The sequence below is a fragment of the Eublepharis macularius genome, chromosome 7, assembly GCF_028583425.1.
Source record: "Eublepharis macularius isolate TG4126 chromosome 7, MPM_Emac_v1.0, whole genome shotgun sequence".
Classification (NCBI taxonomy): Eukaryota; Metazoa; Chordata; class Lepidosauria; order Squamata; family Eublepharidae; genus Eublepharis; species Eublepharis macularius.
This window is the reverse complement of record NC_072796.1, coordinates 87,615,800-87,630,695: the sequence shown is the minus strand read 5'-3', so window position 1 is coordinate 87,630,695 and position 14,896 is coordinate 87,615,800.

The following is a 14,896-nucleotide window of genomic DNA, read 5'->3' as shown; positions in this document are numbered from 1 at the left end:
TGGGGAGGCCATGAAATGGCCCCCCCAAGTGGGAGCAGTCTGAGCCTGGGTGGGGGGTGGGGGGAAGGGTGGGAGAAGGGCCCCTGAGGGCTTGGGGGCATTTTGCATGCAAAATGCCACCCCTGGCAACACAAGCCTCCCCCAGCTGTCAGTGGTAGAGATTAGAGCACCTACTTGGGGAGGCCATGAAATGGCCCCCCCAAGTGGGAGCAGGCTGAGCCTTGGTGGGGGGTGGGAGGAGGGGTGGGAGAAGGGCCCCTGAGGGTGAGGGGGCATTTTGTATGCAAAATGCCACCCCTGGCAAAGGAAGCCTGCTTCTTCATTTTTTCCCCATAGGAAATAATGAAGAAGATTAGCAGCAGCATGCTAACAATATGCTGCTCCTTCGCTTTCTTATGGGAGGATGGGGGGACCTGCTTTGGGGGGCCATAACATGGCCCCCCAAAGTCCAATCTGTCTGAAACTTGGGTGGTTGTTAGAGAAGGGTTAGAGGAAGGTCCCCACAATTTTGGGCTTATTCGGTGGGAAAATGCCTCCCCCAGATGTCCGGGAAGACGGAGGCATTTTCCCATTGAAAAGCCGAAAGAAAGCCGAAAGAATCCCGAAACGTTTCGGCTTTTTTCTTTCGGCTACCCGAAACGTTTCGGCATTCCCCGAAACGTTTCGGCATTCCCTGAAAGAAGCCGAAACACTTTTGTTTCGGCATTCTTTCGGCATTCTGAATGCCGAAACGCACATCCCTAGTCTAGAGAAAGCAGGCAAGCTGTGTGCAGCCTGAGTAACTTTAAGCACATCTGTGAGAAATATTGAGTTAGAGAAAGAAACTAACTGTGTGTGAAGCCTTAGAAGAGATCTGTGTGACTGAGTTTAAATGAAGTAACTTTAAGAACCGAGAACTACTTTTATGAAACCGATACGCTTCTTGACAAAATAAAAGTTTATTTTGTTTTGTTATATCCCAGAGTAGCTGTCGTTGCTATATTCCATTCCTATCCTCAGGGCCACATAGAACCACGAAGGAGCCTGACGCTTAGGCACGCTACAAAAGGGAAAACTTAAATAAAATATCTTGGAATATAATATTCCTGGTGGCAGCAAACTACTCAGAGGGTGTTAAGAGAAAGATAAAAGGCAAAGTCTACCCAAGAGAAAGGAGGGGTCATAAAGTGGGCAATTGCCAAAGGGGTTGCCTTCTCCTGCAAATCACCAGCAATCGGCAGGCAATGGGGCAAATCCCAGGAGATTGCCCAGCACTGGCAGATACTTGGGAAGTGTATCTTTCAGGTAAAAATGGCATTTGAATCTGGATTTCCCAGATCCTAGTGCAATGCTCTAATCACTATACCAAAGTGGCTCTTGTTAAAAAGAGGTGTTACAGGCATGACCCCAGAGAGAAAGTTGATGTACAACAACAATTTTCTCTTAGCAGTGGCATTATAACGCTGTGGAGTCTGTATCATGTTTTATGTTACTCCCAGGATACTAAATCTGGAACAGTTCCAGTCCAGGTTTTACTCATGTCTGTGTAAACCGGCTGCAGGACTGCTATGGAAGGCCTGAGCTAAGCCTTGTGTTCATTTATTTATTTCTGCAGAATAAAATGACTCTGTGTTGAGTAAAAAAAAGACCTTCTGCACATTTCTAAATGACTGCTGTTGACTCTTACAGCATGAGATTGAGAACCATGGGAAGAGCCAGCACTATTCCCTGGTAGGAAAGAGGGAGTGTGCGCATGCATGGAACGGACAGGAAAAAAACAGCCTTCAAAAAGCATTAGGCTCAGAGGTTCAGGTTTACTATCTCTGGTAAAAAAGAAGCAGGTGAGGAGCCCCAATCATACATTGATGGTTCCAGGCTGCTATATTGCTGTGTTATCTGTATTAACCCTGCTTCCAGGAACTGCTCCTGGAAATAGGGATGCCAGACCCCAGCCAGGGACAGGGAATTCCCCGCCCCGTCCCTGCTTACCTGGCCAGCCTGCTTATCTTCCGTGCACGCTCCCCTGCTTACCTTCTGTGCACGCTCCCCTGTAGAGCTGCACACCCCGTGCACTGCAGCCACCTGGATTGGGCCTGTTTTGGCCTGGATCAGGCCCAGATTGGGGCTGCTGCAGAGCGCAGAAGTGCTTCTGTCCACAGTGGCCCCAAACGCACCTGTTTCAGCCCAGATCGGGCTCATTTTGGGCCATTTTGGCATGTATTGGGCCCGTTTTGAGCCGCTGTGGAGTGCTTCACAGCGGCTCAAAACGGGCCCGATACATGCCAAAATGGCCCCAAACAAGCCCAATCTGGGCCGAAACAGGTGTGTTTGGGGTCACTGTGGAGGGCAGGAGCATTTCTGCACTACACAGTGTCCCCAATCCGGGCTCCTGCGGAGCATGGGCGCACTACCAGGGGCCATGTGATGACATCACTCCCCAGAAGTGACACCATCACGCTTGTGGGAGCCCCCACCTCCGCAGGTAAATGTCAGGCCCCAATCCCCTGCCGGGAGGTTGAGGAAGCCTGGCAACCCTACCTGGAAACCAAGGACAGCCTGGGAGGAACAGGGATTTCTTGAGTCTGGCAGGCACATCTCCAAAGGCCTTGGAGAAAAGCCTCTCAGTTTCGGATCCCAGGCCTCTGTTAAGTTATACCTCTAGATGTCTCCCCTCGAAGCTGACAGAACCAAGGAAGTGGAGGGGTATATTCAGGCTCACAGGCAGCCCAAGTCATTAGAAAAAGGGCTCTCAGCCTCCTAATGGAAAGCTCTGTTATGCTACCCCTTCAGGTGTCTCCCCTCAGAGCTGACACAGCCTAGGAGTGGAAGGGCTTTTATCCAGGTAGACATGCAGGTACAGCATTTGGGAGTCTTGGAACTGAAGGCTCTGTCAGGCCACATTCCCAGGCTTCTTTCATGAGAACTGGGGGGAGGAGGCAGGTGTCTTTAATCAGGTTGGTGTGTTATTGCAGCCTTGGAGGGGAATAATGAACTTACCTTTACTTTTAATTTGGATTTACCTTTTATCAGGCTGGCACAAAGTCACATCCCTGGAGAAGGAGCCATTGTGAGGAGGCTTTCACAGGCCACACCACTGGACTTAGCCCTTGGAACAAAAGGGTACCAAGGAAGCAATCAGGCTGGCATGAAGCCACAGCCTTGAAGAAGAGCTGTTGTGGGGAGGCTCTTATAGGCCACACCTCTGGACATAGCCCTTGGTACTCAAGGGGGCCAGGGAAGGAGCAGGTGCCTTTAACCAGGTTGCCGTTTTCCAGCATCTTGAAGCAGCCTCCTTCTTTAAATGTAGTTATTTTCTTCACTAGAACGTCTAATGAGGGTTAAAAACATTTAAAATAAATCTTTCTCCTCAGCCTCAAGGTTGAGGTGAGGGAAAAGCAGAGAACAACAATGGAGATCTACTCTGTGGTGGCAAAAAGGGAATAGTGACCCTTCTACTGGTCATGTGATGTTTTTGGCAGGGAAGTCCCAAAGGGAGGAGGTGCACTTCTAGTCTTCTAGAATGCTCTGGAAATCTTCTCTGTGGCTGGCCTGTTCATGCCTCTCAATGTCTCATTGTGGGACTGCACAGAAGCCACAAGATGAATACATATAATTCTGGTCAACTCATCGAATGAAATTGATTAGACAAGGATTTACGATGGATTTAAATAGTCCTACCTTTACATATTGTATAATTAAGTTGTGTAATTTATTTTCAAAAGACATTGGGATGATCCTTGTCTAAATATCTTGCAACATTTTTTTGGACAAGTCCATGGAAAATAGGCTTATTAATCTCTATTAGCCAAGATAGATAAATGGAACTTTGAAATGTGTTCAGAGGCAATATACTTCTAAATACTAAAAAAAATAGAGGTGGAGACTGTCATCTCCATGCCTGCTTGTAGGTTTTCTGAAAGCACCTGGATGTTGGTGAAAACAGGGTACCTGACTGAAGGAATGCTTCATGTGATACAACAAGGCTTTTCTGGTACATGCAATGTATCCCAAAGTGCATAAAAAATGAATTTCAATGGCTTCCCTGTGCAATCTGACAAAGTAGTTGGAAGTGTTGTCCAGTATTTTAGTGTCCTGGAATAGGATACTGTGTCCTGTTTGAGTTAGGCTATGTTCAGCCACTGCTGATTTTTCCAGATGGCCAAGTCTGCAGTGTCTTTCATGTTCTTTTATTCTTGTACAGATGCTACGCTGTGTGGTCCCGATGTAAACTTGTCCACAGCTGCAGGATATGTGGTATACTCCTGCAGAGGTGAGGGAGTCTCTACTGTCTTTTGCTGATCAAAGGAATCACTGATCAGATGGGAAAGCTTATGAAAAAGCACAACTTACAAACAGTATTCAGACCCACCGGAAAAGTACAACAGATGCTATGATCAGCAAAAGGCAGTAGAGACCCCCTTTTGCTGATTGCACAGGGAAGCCATTGAAATTCCTAAGCATAAGCACAATTTCAACAGGAAAGAAGAGACTTTAAGAATGAATAGAGCATGGTTTCCAGTCCTGAATAATATCAGGCTAAGAAAATACTCTACACCCTACAATAGCCCTGCAGAGAAGATTAGCATATCAAGTACCAATCCATATGCAAAAGAACCTCCTCGGGATACAGTGAAGCCTCCCGCCATTAGCATTCCACACCCTGGGAAACTCTTACAGGATGACTCAGCCCAAACCCACCTTCCTGAGTAGATATAAATTACCTGCCAACATCTTTTCCACACTGTGACACTGAGAGATCTCTGTCTTTTGGTGCTACACCTCTGAAGATGCCAGTCACAGCTGCTGGTGAAATGTCAGGAACTACAATGCCAAGACCACGGCTATACAGCCCGGAAAATCCACAACAACCATCGTTCTCCGGCCGTGAAAGCCTTCGACAATATATAGTTGCAGGTAAATTCAACCCTGTTTTCCTTGTCATGGCTTCTGAGCAATGTCAGATTGGGAGACTAGTGAGCTCACTTACTGATGTAAGCTTATTTACAGGTGTGAAGCTTGAAAAGTAAGAGACCCTGGAGGACCACCTTTCCAACAGTTGCTTAGTGCCGCAGTGATTGAATTAGAGATGAAGTGGTATTTAATCGCAGGCCATCAACAGTAATAAAGATGACCACTGGAATAAAGTATATATTTGCTATTGGATTGTAGTTGGAGCCCTGACAACAGCCAATTTAATGAAAGTTTGTGCATCAAGGATTTTTCATCCTGGGTTAAAGATTTTAAAAGATGGGTGTGGAGTTTTATTTATCTATACCCCACCTTTCTCCCCAGTAAGGACTCAAAGTAACTTATAACATTTTATTCATTTCCATTTAATCCTCACAACAACCCAAGAAGGCAGGTCAGTTTGAGAAAATGTGTGGGACCAAGACATTCAGACAGAATGGCATTTACTCTTTTGTCTCCAAGATCCTAGCCCAATGCTCTAATCATTATACCACACTGATTCTCATTACAAATGGTGTCATATAGAAATGACTTTAGAGACTGGCTGAACCCAATCCAAACAAGAACTCTCTTCAAGAAGCAGCAATGAAATTGAAAACCCAGGGGAGCGATAGTGCCATTCTACAGTAGCAAGAAGGGAGTGTGAACATACATGGAATCAACCAGAAAAACTGCTTTCAAAAGGATTGGGCCTAGAGGCTTAAAGGTAAAGGTTTATCATCTCTATTGAAAACAGGAGTTTCCCCAAACTATTACATCCCGATGGTGCCAAAGGCTACCATGGAACCAAGAGGAAAGGCATACTGCTCAGACTCCCCTCCTCCAACATATAAGGAGATTAGTTTCAAGTTCTCCATGAAGATGGCAATAGTAAGCCACACCTCCATTCAAAAGAGCAAGTTTGATGCCAAAAGCCTCTGTGCATTAGTGCAGAGAGGCTGCAGGAAAGTGGTGGAACCAAGGCTGTTATGTCACTGTGTTAGGCTTTAGACCTAGGCATTACCAAGAAGACTTGGATCTGAGATCAACAGAGAAACAGTTCTCACCTTGGAACTGAGGCAGCCCCAATAGCTTGAGGAGTGCCTTTAGTATGGCTTGCATTTTTCTCAAAGAACCACTGTGAATTGTAAAACTATAAAACCACTCCACCAGGGATCTCAGCCAAGACAGTGGAAGGAGGTGAAGGAGTGCCTTTATTCAGACTGGCTCACAGCCAAAGTCTTTGAAAAACAGCCTTCTGAATTCAAGGCTTTATCAAACCATATACCTTTAGGCAGCCAGAGAGAGGGAGGAGTGCCTTTAATCAGGCTGGCATGCAGCCAGATTTTTTGAAAGAGCCATTCTGAATCCAAGGCTCCATCAAGGTTTCTCCTTTCAGAGCTGACACACCCTCACTCTAACCCTCCCCCTCCTTGGTTGCCTTCTGTTGGGTTATCTGAAGAAGGGAGCTTTGACTCTTGAAAGCTCATACCCTGAAAATCTTTTTGGTATCTAAGGGGGCTCTGGACTCAAATCCTGCTGTTCAGTCAGGCTGGTACACAATCAAAGCTTTTGAAAGAGCCATTCTGAATCCAAGGTTCTACCAGATCACATCTTCTGGTTTCTCCCCTTGGAATTGAGGCAGCCACAGAGCGGGGAGGGGGGAGTTAGGCTGGACTATTGATGATTAAAAAAACATTTTAAGACAAACAATGAGATGAGTTAAAAATCTGGAGCAGCAATGTAGACCCTCTCATCTCTGTGGCAAAAAGAACTCAGATAGTAGTGCCTTTGTCCTGGTCATGTGATGGTTTTGGAGGGAGGGAATCAAGGGGTGAAAGTTCTGAATGGGCTGATAATTGGCTGAGCCAGAATAGTTTAGCCACCTTTGCTCAAAGTGGAAGGATTTATTATGAGATTATGAAGCTTCTACTTTTTAAAATAATGTTCCCCCTCAGAGAAAGCAATAGATAATGCACAAAGGTTAAATACGGCAAGTGATTGCAATAATGGAGTCTACTCTCTCTTCATAAACACCCGTAAACAGATAGTATATGTGTACTCTAGGTTTGCCACAGAAAATATTCAAACTTCTCAGATAGCAAGGATAAGTGAAGTCATGTAGAGGAGCACATTTGTTCACCCTAGATGTGTCACTTTGAAGCTACCTGAGAAAGCATATTACCCAATATGAGACTGCACAGAAGCCCTGATGATGAAACGTCAGATACTCTGAGACAACAGGGAATACCAACCATTTTATTATTTTCAAGCTCTTTCACTATTTGACTCTTTAAATAAGTATTACAAAGTATGTTAACTTTCTTAATCCAATACCAACTACCTACTGCAGATACTATCTGCATATTTTGTTCATACATTCAATCATATGCATACGAAGGACTCTGGCAGTATAATAAATGTCCCAAACCACAGTTTCAGAATAAGATTCTGTCCTCCTGCAACAACTTACATATCCCTGGACTTCATTTCTGAACTGATCATATAATTCCAAAGGCTCTTGCTACCCTGAAATACATACACATTATTCCCTACCAAACCACCTATGTACAGTTCAATACATTTTAATATTTTTGTGATAGAAGAGCTATGCAAACATTTGCCAAAGGATAACATAACACTCAGTTCTATGTCAGAGATAGATACAAACTGCCTGGGGAGAACTAGTGCTATAACAGCATTACAGTGGGCAAGTACTGCTTCAGTAGTGTATCACTTTTCTAATATGATTTCATAAAATGCCGAATGAATTCCGTTTCACCTGATCAGCAACTCAAGCATACTGTCCACTTTAAATGAAGCGGAAGCTGTAGCTAAGTACCATTTCTGCACAACATTGTCTAAGTTATTTATGGCTGGAAATAAACTTTTTTTAAAAAAAAATACGGTCTCTATAGAAACTGGCTGAAGACTAGACCTCAGAAATTTTGCTGTTCTTCCTTCTCATACTTGGAGATTTTTTTAAAAAGAGTCCCACATTTTATCATGACTGACTAGTTGGAATTTTAGCAAGGAAATGCCTTTTCATTTCTCTCCATTATTAATAGCTAACTCCAGTGTTAAACACAATTATTGAGATGTCTCAAAGATGTCAAAGGACTTTATTTTCAAGTAAATTGTTTGAGATTTAAAAATTATTCACATTACACACATGTGCCCAATAGACATTCTCCACCTTCTTTTAATAAATTTGTATAGTGTGGGTTAATTTTAATGCATTCATTGAAGAAGAGAGTTCTCATAAAAGATAACACTATTGTGAAATTACACAGCAATACCTGCATAGGGTGCTGGAATTATTTTAAAAACTAAAAATCTTTTTTTCCCCTTTTTGAAATATTTTAACACATAGGGAACCTTCTGTGCCCTCTCTGTAACAAGGCCTATGTTTCTTGGGATAGCAAACTCCAACTGACCTGTTCTGTAATGCTATTTGCCTTCTGGGGTTGCCAAATGTCTGCTCTGTCTGGTCTGCAACTGAAAATTTTAATTGCTTATAAAACTGGTACCCTTTCTACTATCTGCCTGAGGTCTGGCAGGCAGGATATCTTGGGTGAATACAGTACCTGAAACTGTCAGCTCAATTGAATGGAAAACAAAGTAGTAACACACACTATTGTTTCCCATTAAAACAAATACAAACAAAAATTAGTGGATGCAATAACAAATGGCGCAACAATATATTTTAAATGAAAAATATACAGATCCATGAGCTTGTGTAGGTGCATATACTTTAACTGGAAGATCAACTTGATCTTATATCTGTAACCTAATTTTAAAAAAAGGGGACCGGGGATATTACTGTGGTTTGAACAGTTCCAGAACTGGCTTCAAAAATACTTTGCTTTGATGCCGTGTTTTCCAGAACAAATTATGCATGCGCAAGAATGATTGTTTTTGCAGCTTTAACTATATAAGCCATGACACAAATGTGCACAAAATCACAAGCAGGATGTGTTTATAACTGTCACATGAAAGCATTTTGGTATAATATGATTTTGTGACTCTTCATGTGGAGTGGGTCACACAGTTGGGTCAATTTTAGCTACACAGTACCCAGTATACATGTACAAAATATTGGCTCATGCCAGCATGAGCTGTTATTGTTATGAATACTCCTCTTTTTTCACTGAGAACACAGAGATGAAACCTTTTTGAATTAAAGTGTAATTAATTAACATGACATCATTAGTGATGTGGAACTATCCAGTAGGGGTGTATCTATATCAGCAGACAGTATTCAATAGCCTAGTCACTCATTAGTCCCTGTCCCTTATCAAGGCATCTCTTTGTGCTATTTCTTATCACACAGCTCTATAATCTGAGTAGAAAGCCTCTTGAATAATTCAGTTTTGCGTAGTTTGTGGAAAGCCAGGGAAGTGGGAGCTCTCCTGACCTCTGCAAGCAGGCCATTCTATAAGGTGGGGGCTACTACAGAGAAAGTGCATATATGGGCAGCTGTTGACTTAGCCCAGTTGGAGGGTGGTATCTGCAGAAGGCCCTGTTCAGATGAGCAAAGCTGCCATGGGGGAAAACAGGAGGAGAGGCGATTGCTATTCATGACAACAGTTGTCTGTGGATCATTTTAAAACAGCCATAAATCGATGTATGTAAACAGCCTCTAGATTAAACAAAACAACTGAGAAAATAAATAAATATGGGAGTATGAGCAAAAAGGGGACAGATTCAAAGCTAATAGGGTTTCAATGAAAATCTGTTGTGAGGCTACAAAAATGGATAAAGCTGTCTGCTGTAATACCAAGTAAGATATTTCATGCACCTAGTTTAGCACTGCATAATCTGAAAGGAAGCAGCTCTCCAGGGTTTCACAGAGAAAGATGGGTCTTCCCTGGTCCCTGAGATACTTTAGCCAGTGATGTTGGGACTGGTTCTGAGACCTTCTGCATGCAAAGCATGCACTCTGCTAATGAACCTCCCTGTAAAAAATTCCCCCTGTGGGCTTTGCAAATGCTTACTCCCTTTGCACTGCTTAGAAATGAACCTGGTTCTTTATTTTAAATAATATGAGTGGAACAAAATAAGCAAGGAAGCTGTTAAAAGAAGGTATGCAATGTTAGTTGAGGCAAACAAATTAAGAAGGCTTTATTTACACTTGATAAACTCGAAACGGCATCAGGGTGAGTTAATATTACAAACTATTAATGAAAGATACACTAAATGAAACAAATCACATAATAGATCACAGCAAAGTGATTCTGTGTAATGAATAGTGATACCAACTGAACTCATCTATGTACTCTGGGGATACAATTTTAAATTCATTTTGGCATGTGCCGTATCAGTGCAAGCAAAGAGAGAACCTTTAGGAGAACTAAATTAAAGCTCTCTTCCTTCACTCGGTCAAAAGAAATCATGCAGTAGGTCTTATTAGCTGTTTATATTATATTATTTCATTCTTAATTAAAATATTTTATGCCTTTTTAAATTTTGGAGACAGCTTACAACAGTTAATATGAAAAACAATAAAATACATATAAAACAACTGGCAGGTTGTCCAGCAATTTGGAGTTAAGTGCCATTAGTACAATGGCAACTCACAATGCTATTTCTCCTTTTCAGCAATGTCAGGCCAAACAATGGATATCCTGAGCAGAGGCAGTAATGAGATGGAAAGGACCAATAAACTATAACTTATTTCACACATGGTAGATGTACTGTTGGCTGACAATGTAGCTGAAGTTTATGGAGTTCTAAATGGGGATGCAGTCCCCTGAAAGGAGCAGCTTGGTACTTTGGGTACTTGTACAGAATAATGTCAAAACTAATCATTTTAAGATGTAATCTTTCCTTTAAGCACTATCACATGCTTCTAGCAGATCCCAGAGAGGCTGTGGAAACTGTGACCAGGTGCCTGGAGGCAGACTTGGGATGGATGAGGGTTAACAAACTGAAACTTAATCCCAACAAAATGGAGGAGCTACTAGTTGGGAAAAAGTTTGACCCAGAAATAGGGATATTTCTTGTTCTGGACAGGGTTTCACTCTCCCTAAAGGAACAGGTCCATAGGTTGCAGGTGCTGCTGGACCTTGGCCTCATGTGGCCAAGGATGCCTTTCATCAGCTCTGGCTGGTAAACCAGCTGCAGCCCTTCCTATAGAGGAAACAGGGCTTTTTTTCAGCAGGAACGCAGTGGAATGGAGTTCCGGCACCTCTTATGATTGGTGGCCCTGTCCCCTGATCTCCAGACAGAGAGATTTGTAAGGGGTCTGTTTTGTTTTGTTTTTTATAACGTTTTATTAGTTTTAATTCCAAATCAATCTACAAACAGATCAAACCAAATCTTACAGAATTGATACATATTTATACAATATATTACACTCCATCTCTACAGTTCAATTGTATTTGTGTAGTCTTTTCATTACTGCTAGTTTATTATTTCTATAAGTCTACTTTGTTTAATGTTGATAATCATTTTCTTTTCTCGCTATTTTGGGTCCTATCTTTCTAGACTATAATTAAATTCTTATTTTGTATTTTAATTCCATCCACCTGTAAAAGGGGAATCCATCTTTGTTTTCAATCGTGTCTATTTTTTTCTTTTATTAATTGTTAGTGTATCCAATTCTGCAATCTCCAAAAAAATTTCTTTCAGTTCTTTTGTTGATATATCTGTGTGCTTCCAATGCCTGATGCATACTATTCTTGCTGCCCTAATTATATGAAGTATCAAATATCTAGTTTCCCTATGCATCCCTTCTGGTATAATATTTAGTAGAAGCATTTCAGGTTTAAAGGGTATAGTCTTGCCTAGTGCCTCTTGCAATAGTTCATGTATCATTTTCCAATATTTCATTGCCTTTTTACACAACGACCCAGTATGAAAGAATGTACCTGTTTTATCTTTGCATTTCCAACATTTGTTGGACATTTCCGGATACATTTTTGCTAATTTTTCAAGTGTCACATACCACCTGTTGAACTTTTTGTATAGGTTTTCTTTAAATGTGGCTGATTTTGTTATTTTAATATTTGTCTTCCATATCTGTAGCCATTGTTCTAGATCTATACTATACCCCAGGTTTTGCTCCCACTTTACCATGTAGTCTTTTACTATTTCATCTTCTATTTTCCATTGTTTTATATAAGAATAAAGTTTCTTAATTAATTTTTCATTTGTTTCCAATAACAATTTGTCAAAGGGACATCGTTCCATGTAGAATCCTTGTGATTTGTCTTTGGCAAATCTGGATTCAATTTGCGCTCTTAACCACCAGCTTATATTCATATCCTGTTCTTTTAATTATTCTATTGATTCTAGCTTTCCATCATCTTCTAAAAGTTGTTCATAGGTATATACTTTCTCCCATTTTAATAGATTTGGCTGAGTAAGTGCTTCCACTGGCAATACTCATTTTTGAGTTTTTGTATATATTTGAGATTTTATTTTTTCCCAGACTGCCATTAAGGATTTTCTTATTACATGGTCCTTAAAGTATTTGTGTATATCTGGTTTTTGGTACCAAAGGAAAGTGTGCCATCCCAACTTAAGATCATGCCCTTCTAACTTAAAAGTCTTGTCTTTTGTATTAGAATCCATTCTTTTATCTATATCAGCACGCAAGCGTTGTAATACATTTCCCAGTCTGGCAAGGTATAAGGGGGTAAGGGGGCCATTTTGTAAGGGGGCCCATGTGTTTCTCCCTCATTTTCCTCTTGAGAGTTCCATCACCTCTTTTCCCAGAAAAAAAGCCCTGGGAGGAAACATCTTGCCACTGTGATGCATGCCTTGGTAACATATCAATTAAATTAGTGCAACATGCTCTGTGTGGGGCTGTCCTTGAAGACTGTCCAGAAACTACAGTTCGTACAGAATGCTGCAGCCAGAATGTTGACTGGTTTGGGTCTCAGAGACCATATTACACAACTCTTGTTTTATCTATAATGGCTTCCAATTTGCTTCTGGGCCCAATTTTAGGCCCTGGTATTGACTTTTAAAGCCCTCCATGGCTTGTGACCAGCATACCTGAAGAATTGTCTTCTCCCATATGAACCTACCCATCCACTCTGACCCTTCAGAGGCTTTGCTTTGGGTGCCCCCACCATCTGAGATTAGATGGGCAACAACTTGAGAAAGGGCCTTCTCAGTTGTGGTTCCAAAACTTTGGACCTCCCTCCCAAGAGAGATTTGTCTGTCTCCATCTGTCATTTTCTTCCACCAGTGGGTGAAGACTTTTTTCTTTCATTGATGTACCCCCCAGGAAACTCTAACTGGTCCTCCTCACACATGCATGAGTGCATACATGTGTGTGTATATTTGTATATGTGTACATGAGTGTATATATGTGTGTGCGTGTGTGTATAGACATGCACACACACATTTGCATTTTTTGATATTTTACATATACCTTTTAAATGCAGTTTTAATGTTTTAAATGTTTTAATACTTTGATGTTTGCTGCTCAGGGGACTCTTTTTGGGTGAAAAGCCATCATAAAAACATTTTAAACAAATAAGCAAACAAACAAGTGTGATCTAACCACAGTTCATCTTCGTTCTTCTGTGCCTCCACACATGGGGACTGCGCAGGCGCAGGCCAGCCACTGGAGAATTTTCTATAGCTTCTATGGCTCCGAAGGGGCCGTTTGTCGCGCGCCTCAGCGACCGTTTTCCCGCCCAAATGGTCACATGCTCCTCCAGCGACCAACGGCCCCTTCCCTCAGTTCTCTTCTTGCCGCCGCTTGGAGAGAACGTGAGCTTCGTTGCTCTGTGCTTTTGTGCCTTTTCTGACTTCTGATTGATCTTTGGCTTTTTGACTTCGGACTTCGGACCTCGACTATTCTTCGGCTTACTGATTTGGACTTTGACTTGGACTCGGTAATTACGACCCGGACTGTTTGACCTCTCTTTCGCATGCCCCTGAAGATGGCCTCAAAGGCTCTCTTTAAGCATTGCCTCCAATGCCACACGAAAATGGCCAAGACCGATGGCCATGAACTGTGCCTCTTTTGTTTGGGGGAGACCCACAATGTGTCGGCCTGTAAGATTTGCCAGGGCTTCACCAACAAGGCCCGGCAGGATCGCAAGGCCTGATTAAATTCCTCTCTGTGGCAGACGGTCATGTCCGAGGGCACCCCGTTACCTCCCCCCAAGGCTGGCCCTAGCCCCTCTGCCGGACGGCAATCTAGAGCTGGCTCAGTGGCTTCCGCGAGGTCAGGGTCGAAATCGCGTCCCCCGAGTGCCTCGGCGTCGAGAATGGCCACACCAGCGCAGGGCTCGGCACGGCCGCCCTGGAGCGCGTCTTCCACCAGGTCGGATCCGAGACCAGCTTCGGAACCGAGGATCCTGGTGCCGAGTCCCCGGTCGGAACCGACGACCGGCTCGATTCCGATCAAGGTGAAGTGGTCGAAGCAGAGGTCCCCTTCGAAGTCGAGGAGTGCATCGGTTCCGAGGTCTTCTTCGGAACCAGCCAAGAAGAAGAAGAAGACCAAGCATCACCGGTCGCCGCGTCCCGCTCCACAGGAGGATGTTATCGTGCTTCCTCACACGCCTTCCCCTCATCTGGGTTCCCCGGAACCGGAGGGGGTCTCGGAACCGGTGCCGGATCCGATGGCCTTTGAGATGGTACAGGCTGAGTTTTCCTCGGGGCTGGAGCCGAGCCCGCGACCACGTCTGAGCCGACCATCACCTGCCCGTCGTTCCCCGGGGCCGGAACCGAGCCCGCCGAGTCGGAGTCGTCCATCGCCTGCCTGTCGTTCCCCCTCTGGTATCGGCCGTGAACGGCGTCGGTCCGGGGAGAGTGTCGGCTCCATCCGTTCCGCTGCGTCCCGACATCGCCGGGCCTCCTACCTTCCCCCGCCGTACCACTGCCAGTGGGAAGGGGCACCCACCGGTTTCTCCGGATCGGAACTGAGGCCTTCGACATCGAGGCAAGCGTGGTTCCCCCCACCGGTCCAGGGTGAGGAATCCCAGCTCGGTTCCGACGAGGGAGA